Source organism: Delphinapterus leucas, chromosome 7 (genome assembly GCF_059928025.1).
Source record: "Delphinapterus leucas isolate spDelLeu-1000000601 "Yukka" chromosome 7, BTC_Dleu_Yukka2, whole genome shotgun sequence".
In the NCBI taxonomy this organism is placed as follows: Eukaryota; Metazoa; Chordata; class Mammalia; order Artiodactyla; family Monodontidae; genus Delphinapterus; species Delphinapterus leucas.
The window spans coordinates 30,374,384-30,389,759 of record NC_143135.1 but is presented as its reverse complement, the minus strand read 5'-3'; the positions used below and the strand labels follow the sequence as shown (position 1 = coordinate 30,389,759).

At 42.7% G+C, this 15,376-nt stretch overlaps 1 protein-coding gene across 1 annotated transcript in view; it reads right to left on the bottom strand.

The window, feature by feature from the left end:
* The window catches only part of LGR4 (leucine rich repeat containing G protein-coupled receptor 4), a 99,542-nt gene that overhangs the window by 58,405 nt on the left and 25,761 nt on the right, over window positions 1–15,376 (bottom strand). The gene's annotated exons all lie outside the window — the stretch shown is intronic.

Here is a 15,376-nt window from a genome sequence, read left to right as displayed (position 1 = left end):
AATTGAAATAAGAAGGAACAGAGAATAAAATAGAAAAATATCAGAATGCATCAAATGTAATAAAGGTAAGTATTGTCTCACGAAATTTTGTTCCTGCACTCGTGGGCTTCTGTCTTCCTGATGGCAAAGTCGCAAGTTCACATATATCGTGTAGTTTTAAGTTCATATATATTGTCTGTGTAATATAGCAAGATCCATGAGTTCAAGGACTTGGGTATTCAAGCCAAATCTTTTTATTCCTCCTGCCAAATGGATTCAAAACTCCAGCTGCTTCCCCAGCACCACCAGGTTGGCAGAATGGATGTAGTAACCTTTAAAGTACTTCCTTCAAGTACACCCCAGTACTTTCATATTTTAGTGACATTGGTTTTCTAAAACTGACAGTAGCAATATGAGAGAATGTCACAGTGAGCTACCCTGAACTTTCTTTATTAAAAAGAGAGAGAGAGAGGGAGGGAGGGAGAGGAAGAGACATACAGGCACACATTTAAAAGACTTTATTACAGTATTACTTTTCAACTGTTTCAACAGAACTGTGGATAAATCAGCTGAGTTAGCTAAATTTCTACTTGGCTACCCCGGGCTCTATCGAGATTTCTAGAAATATATGATAACAGCATGACAAATTTCCACTTACATAAAATGCATAAAATGTTTATAAATAACCTGACAAAACCATCCTTCAATAATGTAGTGATTTGAAGGTTAAAAACAAAAAAGACCCCCCCACCAAAAAATCTACACCCCAGTAAATCCTTTCCAATGCCCCAAATCCAAAAGGGGCCTCCCAATAAACACTGTTTGCACATCCAATAATCATCCCAGGCAAGAGGAGCTTTAATTTCCAAGACACTGAGGCACTGACCTCATTATGTTGAGGCAAGAGGAAAATTCCAAATGATGAGGCAGTCTATACCCTGAAGACCAGCTGCCAACCGTCAAGGCCTGAACCCAGGGGCAGACTCTGGGGTTTCACCATCCCTGTAATGCAGGCTTTGTGGGGCGATTGCTTCCCTTCAAGCCAGGAGGCATGCAATACACACACACCACACACACCTTCCCCATTCTCCGCTCTGATGGCCATTTTTTAAAAGGCTTATAAAGTGTATTCTATCCATAGAGGAATGACTCAAAATTGTAACTGGGATACAGTTGACTATTAGACAACAGACATTGATAATGCCAGTTGATAAAAAGTCATTCAAGGTATTCCCTTGGGAATGACTTACAACTCATTAAAGTCAATATAGAAGCAGCTAGGCAATCAAATCTGAGTTGATCCTGGATCTTTGGGAGCAAAGATTCTCAAGTCTGGTTTTCTCATACTTCTGGACAGCTCTATTTGTGATAAGTCTTCACGTTCTAAGAAGTTCAGGTCACAAAGCCCTTCACTTTCCTTCTAATTTTTGCAATCATTATGGGTCATATGGTCCTTTGTTTTTTACCCTGGACAGAAAACAATAGGCTACCCTGAAATCTGTTTAATAAAAAGAGAAAGACACACATACACACTAGGAACTCCAAAACACAATACTCTGTAATGACCTATATGGGAAAATGACTATATGGGAAAAGAATCTAAAAAAGAGTAGATACATGTATACATATAGCTGATTCACTTTGTTGTACACCTGAAACTCACACAACATTGTAAATCAACTATACTCCAATACAAAATTAAAAAATAAAGGCACAATGGCTAGTTAAAAAAAAAAAAGTTATTGCTTTAGAATGTCCATCCAGGAAAATCTCTCAATTCCTCAGCTGACTTGATGTTTTGTTGAAGCAGTTTTGTTATTAAATTGGAAGCCAAGAAGAAATAATGTCTTAGAAAATAAATTCCTATAAGGAGGAGGATCTTTAATCCCCCCAACCTCCAGTGAAACCAGGTACACACCTCCGATCCATTTGTGCACGGGTGCATGCACACGCACGCGCACACACACACACACACACACACTCTCTCTCTCCCTCTCTCCCCGCCACCCGCCCCCATAAAGAGCTTAACCACAATTAAAGAATGTTGCAGATTAAGAGGCCAATTCAGATACCAATAAGGAGGATGACAACTCACTCCAGTCTGCCTTGGACAATCCCAGTTTACATCTATTGTCTCAGCATAATTATTATTATTATTTTATTTTTTTTTTTTTTTTGGTGGCCTCTCCCGTTGCGGAGCACAGGCTCCGGACGCGCAGGCTCATTGGCCATGGCTCACGGGCCCAGCCGCTCCGCGGCACGTGGGATCCTCCCGGACTGGGGCACGAACCTGCGGCCCCCGCATCGGCAGGCGGACTCTCAACCACTGCGCCACCAGGGAAGCCCTCAGCATAATTATTAATAGTCCTCCTTTTCACTTTCAAAGGGGTGGTCATTTGGATGATAAATTAAATCATCATCCCACTAACAGCTATAGCTATGACTGAATAGTGTTGAATGAGTTATGATGGGAAGAAGTGGAAATCTTGGTTTGGATTACCTCGGGGAGGGCTTAAATAAAAGGCTAATTCCTCATCTGTATAATATTATGATGATAATAATAATATGGAAAACATCTTATGAGCATCTGTAGTGTTTGTAAATATCACTGATCAATTTCCTGCTCCTCCACCTAGACCTTCTGTACCATTAGGGCAGGGTCCGTGTTTTGCTCACGAATGTACCCCAAGCCTCTAGCTCAATGTGTGGCCAGTTTAATGAATGACATGCCAGACACTACATTAAATGCTTTAACAGTCATGTAACAAGTACTTACTTAGCATTTCCCAAAAAAGAGAAATGTTTGAAAAGGCTTAATTTCCCAACCATCTAAAGATAGTCAAAGGCCTGGCTGCAGGAGAAAAGAAAGGAGAGGCATATAAAATATCTTCGTCTTGACAACTGACACCTGATCTGCGTCTGGGACAGACATCAAGAACACATTGTTTATGGACAGCAAAGGGCATTAATGACAGATTTCCTCCCAAAGTCTACTGCTATAACCGAGTAATAACCTTACATGCAAACACATTTGGGAAAAAGCAAGAGAGAGAGCAAAGCTTTCATTTCAATACAAGTTCCTGGATTTAAAAATAGCTTGGGAGGAATGATGTAAAATTGGATTTCAGTAAAACTAATTTTTCTTCCTCAAAAATTCAAAATACAGGCTTTGTCCTATAAATAGCATCTCAAAGAACCACTGAACTAGAAAGCAGAGTGATTAAAAGTTTCTCCCAGAAGCCTGACCAAGAGCCCTGGGTTTGAACACAGCTCTGCTCGCTCACTGGCTGTATAACCCTGTTATAATCATCCTGTTATAACCCTGTATAACCCTTAATTTCTCTGTGCCTCAGTTTCTTCAAGTGTAAATGGGGATAACACTTCTGACTTCAGAACATCGTCGTGAGGATTAGAGGATGTAACCTCCAGCCAGTGCCCAGCACAGTTACCTAGCCCACAGCAAACACTCAAAGTCAACTATTATTATTTTTATTATTATCATCATCCCCCATCACCATCTAATCATCTCATTTTAATAATGAGGCAAGAGGCCCAGAGGGGTTAAATATTTAATTAATCAAAGAACCAAGATCAGAATCAAAACGATAAATCCCAGTTCAGGGTTCTTTCTACTACCTTAAACTAGAGCATGTGGCAGTAATATTTTAGCAGTATGCTTTGGGACTGGGGAAAATAACTTCCCCAGAAACAACGTGTTCAATGGTGCTTAGATTCTGAAGTTAATGGGTAAGAGCTGGCTGAGCCCCTCAACTGTAGCTCAGCTAATGAACAAGTACTACAACCAAAACATGGAAAGAAACAAACCAATGCTACCTGTACTTAACTCAGTAAATGCATGAAAAGTCTCTTTTTACTCATTAAGGATGTTGGTCCTTGAAGAAGTCTTATGTTTAAAATGAGGCTAAACCGTAAAATGGAATTCTGGACACCTTTAAAAGGTGTTGATGGGGCTTCCCTGGTGGCGCAGTGGTTAAGAGTCTACCTGCCGATGCAGGGGACACGGGTTCGTGCCCCGGTCTGGGAAGATCCCACATGCCGCGGAGCGTCTGGGCCCATGAGCCATGGCCGCTGAGCCTGTGCGTCCGGAGCCTGTGCTCCGCAACGGGAGAGGCCACAACAGTGAGAGGCCCACGTACAGCAAAAAAAAAAAAAAAAAAAGGTGTTGATGTATTGATGGATTAATATGTTCAGTTTCATGTAAAGAACTCACAGCTTTTTTTGTTGTTCAACATATCTTTATTGGCTTGATGATTAAAATATTCCCTCTGATCTTAGGGGGCGGGAAAAAAGGAGCTGTATGCAAACCAGGTAAAAAGGTAGAAGGCAGGGCCTCTGATGCTAAAGGAACAGCATGTGTGAAGGACAGCAAGTAGGCTGGTCTGGCTGGGATGTGGAGTTCACAGGTCAGGGGCAAACCCAGAAGGATAACATAGGCTCAGATTACAGAGCACACTGAATGTCCGTATAATAAAGAACTTGAGGACAGAAACCAGGAGCTATGGAAAATTTTTTAAGGAACATAAAGAAGGCTGCTTTACAAAGAAATTCTGGTGGATGGGCACGACGTTTACCTTCTCTACACCTTTACGACTACCTTGATTGAAATGACACACTGGCACTCTGCTACTGGCCCACGCTGAATGAGGTCAGAAGCAGCAGCGCCATGAAACGGATTGCTATGGATACTGTAAGAATGAGATGAGGTTATGATTCATGAAGCCACACAGTGTTCCCTTCAGCAGAGCCCTTGGGAAAAACTTCTCTCTGACCTCAGTTCCAAGAAGAGCTGTGTTTCTCCTGCACAGTGTGTCCTTTTTATCTTATAGACAATGTGGAATCACAGAAGTGGATTCTCTCTCCCTCTTCCCATCAGCTACTAAGATTTTCTGAGCCAAAATTGTAACCCCCTCTTTCACAAATGTATATACATTAGATGGGCAGCTTCAGGAATTCCTGTCTCCAGTTGATCTTCTCTGGTCCTAATCTGGGGGTAGGGGACAGTCCCAGTCTTCTAGCCAGTTATTTTGTATTTTATCTTAAGCATTTTGGTAAAAGCTATCTTGAATTCTTTTCGGAATAAGGAGGATCAGACCAGTCCTTTTTGAGCACTCTCTATGTGCCTGACGCTCAGAAGCCAACAAATGCACAAGCCCATTTGGGTGGTTTTATAAAAGGGTGATCATGGAAGCGAGAAGGTTGAGAGGGAGAGATACAACAGCACAACGGCCAGAGAGGAAAAGGAAGAAAAGAGCCCCCTCAGAGGCAGAACCAGCAGAACGTAGTGATTAGAGGCTGGGGAAAAGGTACAGTTGAACCTCGAAGATGACACCGTGGTTTTTTGCCCACAGATCTGGGAGGGGGATGCTGCCATCAGTTAGGGACATGACAGGAGGGCAGAGTGTGTTGGCTCTGTCAGGTCATGAGTTGTTATGTGTTGGATGGTAACAAATGCCAGCCCAGAATTGAGGCACAATGTCAGGGAGGGGTAAAGTCACGGGAGAATGTAAACTCCAGAGTGGGTGGCATCGCCCAGAGAGGACATGCAGAAATAGAAAGAAAATGGCTGAGAAACAAAGGTTTAGAAATAACTCAATTGGAGGAACAGAAAGAGGAAGGGAATTATCAGGAAAGGGAGGGAAGAATCTGAAGGAAAAGCTTCTAAGAGATCAAGTAAATACACTGTCCAATGCCACCACGCAATCAGGAAATAGATTAGCCACAGGATTTGGTAATTAGATCACTTGTCAATAGGCTTATCAGAGCATGAATCTCATAAACACTAACCATGACTAGAATTTTTTCTTTCTTATTTTGGCTCTGGGAATAGAACAAAGAAAGGGAGAGAATTTCCTGAGGTAACTGGGCAAGATTTAAAAGAGAAAAGGAAAAGAAACACAAGGTTTAAAGAGGATGTGTGTAAACATGTGAGAAAGAGACCGCCTGAGGTGGAACTGACTGGGCTAGGATGCTGATAGATGAGGAAAGGGGACCTACAATGTGACTATTCCCCCTGCTGGGAAGGAAGGTGCGGGAGGGTGGGCTCCCTCAAGAGCAGGTGGGGCTCCTGGCTGACCACACCTCCTAAGGGTGCGGCAGTGCAGACAGAACCCCAGATGTCTGTGACTACTTGGCATCTATTCCTTCATTCTCTTAAGTCCAGGAGCACTGATTCCAGCCTCACTCTCACACTGAATGTATTCCTTTCACTCCTACAGCACATCACAACTACATTTTTTTTTCCCTAATGTGTTTTCCCAGCTCTTTCTCAGCTACAGTAATTAATTCAAATACACCACCACTTAAGTGCCAATCAAAGCTCCATTGAGATCTAAGAAGAACAATGGTGTGCTTATATGCAGTCTATTAATTTAAATTACCAGCGGAGTCACTACATGCCAACAATTAAGCAATGACACACACACAGATTATACTCTCCATGAATATACTAAACCAGAGATTTCAGAGAATGAGTTGCCTGGATGGCCAAATTTTCCAGATAACTGAGTGAAGGTTTGCCCCTGGGGGCAGCGAGCCGGGCGGGGGTGGGGTGGGGTGGGGCGGGGCAGGGTACCAGCATCCAAATAACTTTTTTTTAAACTTATTTATTTATTTATTATCTCCTTAGAACTCTATTCACTCTCCAACAAGGCCCTACCTGACCTGTCCCTGGGTTCCTCCCCAACCTCATCCCAAACCATTCATTCCCCTACCCCCAGCTCACCCAAGCTCCTTTCTGTTTACCACTTGGAGGCGTTTCCCCAGCTCCCCTCAGGGCAGGTTCATGCTCACCTTCTGGTTTCATCTCAAATGTCAACCCTTAGCCCCATGACAGTGGCTTCCAGTTTACTCCCTCACCATCCAGTTTATTTCCTCTTTCTAGCTCTCATCATTCAAATTATCTTATTTGTTACCTTTTCATTTTTTTAATTAATTAATTTTTGTTTTTAAATTTTTGGCTGCACTGGGCCTTCGTTCTAGCATCATCCGGGAATCTGATAGAGAGGTACAGTCTTGGGTTCTACTCCAGACCTACTAATCAGACACTCTAGGGGTGTTAACAAACTCTCCGGATGATTTTGATGCACGTGCAAATGTGAGAGCCACTGCAGTACCTTATATTATGCTGCTTCCTTAAGTATTCACGGTCTTCCCCACCAGAAGAGAACATTTACAAGGGCAAAGGTCTAGTCTGTCCTGTTCACCACCAATCTTCTAACTCCTAGTCCACGGCCTAACACACTGTAGTTACTTGAGGAGACAAGGCATCTCATCCCTTAATGAAACTGCGGGCTACTGAACTAAAACTACTCAAACGTTTTGAATGTTTAAACGCCTATCGTTATTCAATACCCCGAAGACACCGCTAAACTCAGGTACCTTTTTCTTCTGCTTTTCTTACTTCTTGACACTTAGGTCACTATATTTCCCCCCATATTTCTTAGCACTCAGGATAGAATGATTATCTCTTTGTAGAGCTGACAAAACCACGGCAAGGTGACCAATCCTTAGAGCACTCCGGCCACACTGTAGAATCACATCTGTCTCAAGAGGTCAAACACAATTGCTCAACACTGGCTTTGCAGCAAGGCTGCCTGGGTTCAAATCCAGGCTCCACCACGTATTAGCTGTATGAACTTCAACAAATTGGTCAACTTCTGTGCTTCAGCTTCCTCATCTAAAAAATAATGAATAGGGACTTCCCTGGTGGTGCAGTGGTTAAGAATCCGCCTGCCAATGCAGGGGACACGGGTTCGAGCCCTGGTCTGGGAAGATCCCACATGCCGCGGAGCAACTAAGCCCATGTGCCACAACTACTGAGCCTGAGTGCCACAACTACTGAGCCCACGTGCCACAACTACTGAAGCCCGAGTGCCTAGAGCCCGTGCTCCGCAGCAAGAGAAGCCACAGCAATGAGAAGCTGCACACTGCAACGAAGAGTAGCCCCCGCTCGCCACAACTAGAGAAAGCCGGCGTGCAGCAACGAAGACCCAACACAGCCAAAATTAAATAATAAATAAATAAATTTATATAAAAAAAATAATAATGAATAATGGCACCTACCTCAGAAGGTTGCTGGGAGAAGTAAATAAGGTAACACATGTAAATTGCTGAGATCACTCCCGTCACACAGAAAGTACTCCATACACACTGGCTGTTAGACATCACACCCTGCTGGTTACTAGCCCTCAGACTTCGGGTAAATTCTTGGCCATGGTAGTTCAGGACCAAAATAGGGGTCTCTATAGCAGAGCACTGCCACTCTCTAGTAGGCAAACAATTAAAAAAACATTCCATATACCAGGAGCACCGATCCTACTTCAGATGGGCTACCTTTACAGTTCCCTGAATACCTCTCCCACACAGGCTCTTCCTCCATACTCTCTCTCCCCAGCCCCCATCTTTGACCTTGTGTTCAAAGTGCTCAGAAACAAAACAAGTACAGCCATCCCTTGGTACCCTCCGGGATTGGTTCCAGGACCTGTGGTGGATACCTAAATCCTCGGATGCTCAAGTCCCAGAGTCAGGCCCCTCTGCATCCGCGGATTCAACCAACTGCAATCGTAAACATGGTACATGGTCTGTGGTTGGCTGAATCCATGGATGGGGGACCTGCGGATACGGAGGGCCAACTGTATTTGCTTTAAAAATCAGAAATCTTCTGGAAGACAACTGCAATTGACTGCAACTGCACAGAGGTGGTAAAGCAACAGGCGGGGAGTGCGGGAAACTGGCTGATCTACTCTAGACAAAAGTGTCCCCCGGTGAAGGTCCAAAAGCAAAATTCAAGAAGAAGCGTCCTGCAAAAGCAGCCTATTTCTGCTCTTCGGATGATATAAACAGAGAAAAATGAACAAAACCAGAAATCATGGAAGAGTAACTGGCATGCATCAAAGTAGTTTCAGGGGCTTCCCTGGTGGCGCAGTGGTTGAGAGTCCGCCTGCCGATGCAGGGGACACGGGTTCGCACCCCGGCCCGGGAAGATCCCACATGCCGCGGAGCGGCTGGGCCCGTGAGCCATGGCCGCTGAGCCTGCGCGTCCGGAGCCTGTGCTCCGCAACGCGAGAGGCCACAACAGTGAGAGGCCCGCGTACGGGGAAAAAAAAAAAAAGTAGTTTCAGATACCTACAGAGCTTACAAAGGCAGCAAGTATCTTAGTCACTGGGAATATCCAAGAGCATCATTCAGTGGAGCACTGACAAGCCAGCAATCTTGCTTAAGAACTTGCAGAGGCTCCCTGTTGCTCATGGTGCCAAATTTAAACTCCCCTCTCCCTGCTCAAGGCTGGGATTCTCTATCAGCTAACACCACTTTCACCTTCTTTTTCTTTCCACGCTTCACCTACACGCACCTGGTCTGACTATGTCTTCCTCCCTCAGACCCCCGCGCCCCATCCCCTCCCCGCCACTGAGGACTAAGCCTTCTCACTTTTGTTCATGTGAGACAGTGTTCCTCAAAACGTGGGGATAGTGTGTAGTCTGTCAGCAAGACACATTGAGACCACAGAGATATTCAAAGTTCACCTTGGAGCAACTTGACAAAGTAATTTTATGCCTTAAGTCAAATAATAAAAACTTCATAGGTTTGTATCTTGCCGTTTTACTTTTTTTCATTTTATTTTTCTAAAAATTAATCATTATTATATTTTACAAAAGTATCGAGCCACACTGGATTGGAAATTTAAAAGAACAAAGCTGGCCCATCACCACAGATACTTTAAGAAACACTGCACTAGACCCCTCACACTTCTATTCTCTCCTCCCACAACCTAATCTAATTTTTTTCAAGGTTGCCTATAAAATACCCTCCCTGAACAATACCACTCAATGTGAACCTTCTTTTCAAAGTTTGTACCCATCATCATTTCAGCTGCTGGAAACTGTTTAAGGAACTGAACAGAAAGGTAAAACTAACCATTTGCAAATTGCTTGCTCTAAGGAGCCCTGTTTTATTTGCTTTACGCTTCTCTGCACCCACTGCAGAGCAGAGGCAGCACGGTGTAGTGGTTCAACTTCTGGGCCAAAACCAGACTCCAAAATGGAACCCAATGCCCAAGGGCCATCAACAAACGCTGGCCATGTGGCCTAAGACAAGTCCCTTAACTCTTCTCTATTTCCTGTTTCTCTTCTGGGATGTGAGGCTGGCATGGTATGCAAAGCCTTCCCAACTCTAAAATCAAATGATGTCTGTTTGTTCTTAGAAAGGCTCTCAGGTTCCTCATGGGCAAATGGGAAAGCATCTGCCTGCCACAGGGCTGGGGAGGTAGGAAAACATTTTGAAAACTATAGAGGCCTCTGTGAACTTGAGGATTACTATTATTATGCTGCATATACTAGGTGCCCAAGCAGAATGCATGAACTAAATAAGGAGACTTCATGTAGCCTGCCTGCAAAACTGAAGGCTGGGATGGTGGCAGGTCTCGAAACTCTGACTAGGGGGGCCACAGAAAATACAGGCTACCTGGTCTAGGGAAGATGAGCTGAAAAGGAGGAAGAGAAGAGCTCTCGTGGAGATCAGAGAAAATGTAGATGAGCAAACTAGGTACAATGAACAGATGGTATAGATGGGAGAGGAAGAAGGAGAGAAACGATTTCCAACTGTCTTATATAGGCTTAGTGTTTACACTTGTGTCCCCTTGTAATATTCATAACAACTCTGGCCTTACATACCCAAAGTAAGATAAAATTTGGAGTAGAAGCCTTCGGTCTTTCCATTATACTGAAACTGCAAGGCAGAATATATCACAAAATATAACATAAAAGGACACTCTTAATGCTTTAGAGATGTTCAGTAAGGGAAGCCGTTGCCTTGTCGCCGGAGATCTTGGGCACTGGCTAGAAGACCATTTGTCAAAGACACAAGAGAGGATGCCTACTATGAATTCAACTCCCAGAATTCTGGTACCTGAAATCAGTAGAGCTTCTAACCCTACCCCCTAAATCCCACACGACTGGGGAGACCAAAGCAGGGTTACCAATTTTTTTTTTTTTTTGACATGTGAGAACATCTATAAAACATCTATTTTAAGGGTGTGGGGGGCATTTAATATCAAAATAAGCCATAAGAACATAATCTTAGAATAAAAGATGGTCCTTTAAGATGACTAAAAGACTTATTTAAAAATCACAACATTACCCCTAGTCTTCATTTTTCACCCTGCAATTCGTCACACAGGCAGGTGGGAACCAACACCGTTACATCAGACGACCTTTCTGACTACTTACAATTTTTAAGTAGTTTTTAAACGATCAATTTTTAAAGGATCAAATTCTAACAACAGTATTATCTTTTCTAGATAACACTTCTTTGAACAAATACCACTTCCACTAAACAACACTACTTTCAATGACAAAAAGAGCTGGCACCTAGTGCCAGGCACTGTAACAAATGATCCACATGCCTTATTCTCACAACAATCCATTGCTATTCCCATTTTCCAGAACTGGCAATGGAACTGCCCAAAAGTAAGAAGCCAGGATTCGAGCTCCCAGACAGCTTGTCTCCAAAACCCTGTCTCCATAATCACTGTACCGTAAGCCTTAAAACACATGCACACCAGGAAACTAACACAATATTGTAATTCGATTAAAAAAAAATTTTAAAAACACACACAACTGTCAGGCACTACCAAATTATTTTAAGAAATATTCTGAAACCATTTACTTTTCCAGGAAATTTATCCTATAAGAATAGGAGTGTCCTTTGGTTTGGTGGAAAGTGAAGCCACTTATATAATTAAAACATTGACTGTGTAGTTTTTCCACCATAGTTTTCCATCATATAGGTGGAGAGAAAAAAAGAAGAAAAATCTCAGGAAAATAAATCATGAGAGCAGTAAAGATGTTTCCTAAGAGCCCTACAATTTTCGTAATTATAGTTTACAACATGGTAGTGAAAATCGCTAGTGGAGTTTTTGCCCTTGTCACAGGTGTTAACTTAATATTGTTTGTTCATGTTATCATGCAAATCATATTCCTATAAGTAACTCCAGGCCTACATATCATGTGTTTGCAAATCCTGTATCTGTGTGATGGGCCTCCTGCTTGGTTGGGCACTGCAACCAGAAAAATGGGTGGGGTGGGGTGTTGAAAGGAGGTTGAAGGGGGTGAAAGATGGGTGACACTAAAAAACCTGGCACACATCACGTCTGTTTGGTTTGGTTACTAACTAGTTTTAATTTCAAATAATCCCCCCCAACACTTTATTTTGGTTCTTCTGTTGTTTCCACCCAATATTTAGACAGCAACATGAGCCATAGAAAGTTGGGATGGGTCTAAAATTTGGGGGATGGCAAGGCTGAAACGCTTGGCCCAGAGTGCAAACTGCCACTTATGTGGCTGAGCCAGGACAACCAATGTAAACATGTAAGTTAGTCCAAATATACACACTCTCATTTTTATTTTAAAACTGATTTTGCATCTTAGTAATTTCTTCCTTAAAAATAACCAAAGAACCTTATTGTCTTGGCCAATTTTTTTTAATAAGTTGCTATTTTGAAAAGAAATCATAATTAGCCATGCACAGTGGATAGACCCACGACACGCTGCTATTTTCTAGTGTGGAAGAAAGTTTCAAAGTGGTACCTCGTAGCACTCATTCAAACCAATATATCTCCATAATGTGCACTTTTTACAAAGTGCTTTACAAATAGTGAGTTAAAATTCGAAACGAGTGGCTATTTTTACTGAATACCACCTAGTCAGGTATTTCCTATAAGAATAGGGATGAAATCTGTCCTTCTAATCCTTGTCATGCCAGGCATGGAAAGAAGATGGTTCTATTTCTAAAGTCTTTATAGTTTTACCTGAATCTCATTTAAAGGACTGGAGTCGTGTGTGTGTGTGTGTGTGTGTGTGTGTGTGTGTGTTTATGCTAAAACAAGCCACAGAGATGATCTAGTCAAAGCTGCCTCCAACCCCAATCCCATCCCTAGAACTTGTATTGATGAACAAATCTAAGCCCCAACATGGGACATTTTCTTTTTTCAAAGCTACATAACCAAAATCAAGACCAGGATCTTTTCCTATATTTCTCCCAAATTAGTAATTAATGTGCATTACATACAAATATCAAAATCTAAAAACACACAAGAAGATAGCAAAACAAATGCCAAGTCTAGAAAGAATATCTATTTTCCTTACCTAAGATCTGAAGAATGTACAACAATGGTTCTCAACCAGGCTTGATTTTTGTCTCCAGGAGACATTTAGCAATGAGTGGAGATAGTTTTAGTTGTCACAACTGGAGAAACGGGGGTTCATCTAGGGAATAGAGGCTAAGGATGCTGTTAAACCTCCAACAATGCATAGGATAGGCTCTGAGATGTTTTTATTTTTTTTTTTTGCGGTACGCGGGCTTCTCATTGTTATGGCCTCTCCCGTTGCGGAGCACAGGCTCCGGACGCGCAGGCTCAGCGGCCATGGCTCACGGGCCCAGCCGCTCCACGGCATGTGGGATCTTCCCGGACCGGGGCACGAACCCGTGTCCCCTGCATCGGCAGGCGGACTCTCAACCACTGCGCCACCAGGGAAGCCCTGAGATGGTTAATTTTATGTGTCCACTTGAATGGGCCACAGGGTGACCAGATATTTGGATAAACATTATTCTGGATGTGTCTGTCGGGGTATTCCTGGATGAGATTAACATCTGAATCAGTAGAGTGAGTAAAGCAGATTGCCCTCCCCAAGGTGGGTGGGCCTCACTGTATCTGTTGAAGGCCTGAATAGAATAAAAAGGTAGAATGAGGGGGAATTCACTCTCCCTGCCTGTCTTCAAGCAGAGACATCAGTCTTCTCCTGCCTCAGACTCAGACTTGGACTGAAACTACACTACTGCTCTCTTGGGTCTCAGGCCTTCAAACCATCAGTTCTCCTGATTGTCAGGCCTCTGGGTTCACATTGTCTCCCCTGGGTCTCTAGCTCACCAACTGCAGATCTTGGGACCTCTCAACTTCCATAAACGCATGAGCCAATTCCTTATCATAAATCTCATATATATATCCTACAGAGTTCCATTTCTCAGAAGAACCCAGCCCCACAGCAAAGAATTACCCAGCGTAAAATGTCAATGCTGAGATTGAAAAACCATGATGGACAAGAATACTGACATTGTCTAATGGAGATATTATTTACATATAACAGAAAATTTACCATTTTAACCATTTTTAAGTGTACAGTTCAGTGGCACTAAGTATATTCATACTGTCATGCAGTGTCCATCGACCACCATCAAACCACAGAACTTTTTTCATCTTGCAAAACTGAAACTCTGTACCCATTAAATCATAAATCCCCATTCCTCACTCCCGCCAGACCCTGGCAGCCGTCATTCTACATTCTGTCTCTATGAATCTTACTACTCTAAGTACCTCAAATAGAATGGAATCATACAGTATTTATCCTTTTGCGACTGGCTTCTTTCACTTAGTATAATGCCTTTAAAAGTTTATTCATGATGTAGCATGTGTCAGGATTCCCTTCTTTTGCAAGGCTGAATGATATTCCATTGTACCCATATACCACATTTTGCTTATCCATTCATCGACCAGTAGACACTTGGGTGATTTCTACTTTTTGACTATTGTGAATAATGTAAGTGTATGTGTTCAAATATCTCTTCAAGAGCCTGCTTCAAGTCTTTTGGGTATATAACTAGGAGTGGAATTGCTGGATCATATGGTAATTGAAATTTTGAGGAACTGTCATACTGTTTTCCACAGTGGCTGCACCATCTTACATTCCTTCAGGTGCGCTTTGAATTGACAAGGTTCTCAACATGTGCAGTTTTCGTGTGTCCACCTCTTTCTGCTCTACTTCCCTCCCCATATCCTGGCCCTTTCACGAAGCAGGTAATGAGCCAATACATTAAAAACTGGAGCTCCCTGAAAGAAATCCTAGGGAATGATGTTTTAATATGAATAATCATTCTCTAATGTTCCTTGAGGTACAATTTCTATCATGCATCTTAACCAGTGTGAGGGGGCGTGCAGAGGCGTGGAGAACGTGGGAAGGAATACAATTACATGCCTAGGAGATCCTTCTCCAAACCCATTCTGAAAGCCACCTCTGTCTCCAGTCTGTGAAACCTGATAGCAATAATTCCCACATCATCTTGAGTTTTCTGTGTGGCACCTTCTTTGAGAAAAAGGGTCTTCCTGTTTTTGAGACCTCTTATTTACAGACACCTTATGGAAAAAGATTCTGGTGTTACACAGTACAGTACTATTAAGTAGTCTTTTGATCCAAGATCAGTCATTTCCATGAGTTAATTCCTGGAGAAATATAGTTTTACATAGTTAGGCACAAGACAAGAGTAGGTCCAAGATGCTCAGGAAGTCTGAATTCCAATTATTTTGTAACTTTGTTCCCACAAAGACCCT